Below are 3,042 nucleotides of genomic sequence, written 5' to 3' on the forward strand. Positions count from 1 at the left end.
GACTCATCCCAAATCTTGAAATGAACATTCAGCTAAGTGACACCACACCCGTACAAAAGAACTATGTTGCCGTTCCTCAACCTCTTTATCCAGAAGTGAAGGCGTACATCAAAGATCTACTGAATCGCAATTTCTTCCGAAAGTTGAAGTCGTCATACAGCTCTCCTGTTGTGTGTGTGAGGAAGAAAGACCAAAGTCTACGGCTCTGTGTTGACTATCGGGAATTAAACAAAAAGACTTGTGTGGATTGCCACCCTATACCTAGAATTCAGGAGACTTTGGATAATTTTGGAGAAAGTTCCTGGTTTTCCGTACTAGATCAAGGCAAAGCGTACCATCAAGGATTTCTGTAACCCGAGAGTCAGCCCTCACAGCATTCATTACACCTTATGGAGACGTGCTTAGGTGACCTTCGTTAGAATGATTCGCCGAAAGTGAAAACAAAGAACAGAGGCAGTGGTAACTCAGGTAACCAACCCATTTCCTGGCCGTCAACACACCAAACTATCCTTGTAGAGCTTATTGGATGTCTCGTGAGTGCACTAGTGATGGCCTACCCAGATCCTAATACAGCTTACGTACTACATACCGATGCATCCGAATGTGGACTTGGAGCAGTACTTTACCAAGAACAGGATGGTATTCTACGTGTGATTGCTTATGGCTCAAGAACATTGACACCAGCAGAGAAAAATTATCATCTTCATTCTGGCAAACTAGAATTCTTGGCACTAAAATGGGCTATTTGTGAACAGTTCCGAGACTACTTGTACTACTCTCCAAGCTTTGTCGTGTATACATATAATAACCAGTTGACGTGCGTCCTTTCTTCATCTAAACTCAACGCAACTGGTCTTGGTTGGATAGGAGAATTAGCCAACTTTAACTTTACCATCCGTTATCGTCCAGGAAAAACCAACACTGATGCAGATACTCTTTCCTGACCACCAAAAAACATGAATCAGTACATGGTATCGTGCACCGAGGAGACGTGCCAAGATGAGTTATGGGCGCTGATCCAGTCGGTACAGTTGCAAGACAATGCGCAAATAAACTGGGTATCATCACTTACAACTGATCCAGCTACACTCCACGAAGATGATCTTAAGCCAATTCCTGGTAATGGTCAACAGTTTGGCGTTGGTAACATCCGGTCACAACTTAACGATCCTGTTATAGATGCCGTGTACGATTTCGTTAAAAAACAACAACGACCCCCGACATCTTGGAAAGTAGGGGAATTGCCTGAGACCAAGCTACTTCTACATGAATGGTTAAAGCTGTTTATTGACAACGATGGTGTTCTATGGCAAAAGAATGGCTTACCTAATCAAATTATACTCCCTACAAAGTACCACAAGACGGTTTTGAGAGAATTGCAGGACAACATGGCCCATCCTGGATCTGAGCGTGTCTTACATTTAGCACCAGATCACTTTTATTGGCCACGGATGCAAAGAGACGTCGAGCATTACTTCCGAAATGTCTGCCGTTGTGTAAAGCAGAAACCACCACGACTCAAACCGAGAGCCCCTCTTCAACCCATCATCACAACCTCACCATTTAAATTAGTGTCCCTCGACTTTATCCACCTTGAAAAATCGAGCGGCGGGTATGAGTATCCTGATTATTGTTGACCATTTTACAAGGTATGCCCAAGCTAACCCAACTCGAATAAGTCAGCAAAGACTGTGGCCGAGAAACTATACAACGATTACATACTTCGTTTTGGCTTCCCATCAAAGATCCACCATGATCAAGGCGGAGAATTCAAGAACCATCTGATGAGAAGGCTGGAAAATCTGTGTGGTGTTCAACACTGCCGTACAATCCCATACCACCCTCAAGGAAACAGACAGGTCGAACGGTTCAACAGAACACTGCTAGATATGCTTTGTACTCTACCGAAGACTGAAAAATCACGCTGGAAAGATCATGTCAGTAACGTCGTGCATATAATAGCACCCGCAACGATACGACTGGTTTTTCTCCCTTTTTCTTACTCTTTGCACGACACCCTTGCCTACCTATTTATCTAATTTTCCAAACTCAAACACCATCTACAAAACACGACTACCCACAATACGCTAAGGAATGGAAAAAATTGATGGATGAAGTGTACCAACTGGCTGGAAGGTAAATTAGGGAAAAGAGTGATCGAGCAAAGACAGGCTACGATAAATGGGTTCGAAGCTCGGTTCTGGAACCAGAAGATTGCGTGTTGGTACAAAATCTTAGCGAACAAGGTGGACCGGGTAAACTAAGATCATTTTGGAAGAACAACATCTACATTGTGGTCAAGCGGCCTTGTTCCAATAGTCCCGTCTACGAAGTTGAGTCAGAAAAGAGAGTTTTACACCGCAATCTACTTCTCCCTTGTGACTATTTGCCTGCAGACAACCACAAGGACGCTCCACGACGACCCACAGCACCTCGACAACCACGACAACCACGACAACAACCACCCAGGATCACACCCAGGAAATATGCTAAGTACAGCAATGTATGAGCTATCAAAAGATTCCTCTCACCAAGAGGCATCTAATGATATGCATTTCATTGCAGGGGAATGTATAGTGGAAATGTCTCAATTCTAGGTCATTTTGGCAAAATAAAATGACACTCATATTTTAAATTTGTAGGAAAGAAATATGCTAAATACAGCTGTGTATGAGCTATGCATTTCATTGCAGGGGAATGTATAGAACTGGAGATATTAGTAAAAATGTATCAACTCTAGGTCATTTTGAGATAATCCAACATTAGTATTTTTTTATTTTTAAAAGGAACTGTGCTATGTACAGCTATGTATGATTTATCAAAAGATTTCTCTCACCAAGAGGAATCTAATGATATGCATTTCCACGCCGGGTCAGCAAGTTCAAAAAATGTGTCATGGCGTTGAAGCCAAAAATTTTGTTGAACCGCGCGTGTTTGGGAGGAAGTCTGGTTACTAGGAAGTAACTACGTAAATATGCAGCGTTTGTGCGAAATTGATACGGGGTACGGAAATATTGGAGGGAAAATTTAAAAGTTCGTAAT

Source organism: Dendronephthya gigantea, unplaced genomic scaffold (genome assembly GCF_004324835.1).
Source record: "Dendronephthya gigantea isolate DGI-Jeju-01 unplaced genomic scaffold, DenGig_1.0 000152F, whole genome shotgun sequence".
NCBI classification, from domain to species: Eukaryota; Metazoa; Cnidaria; class Anthozoa; order Malacalcyonacea; family Nephtheidae; genus Dendronephthya; species Dendronephthya gigantea.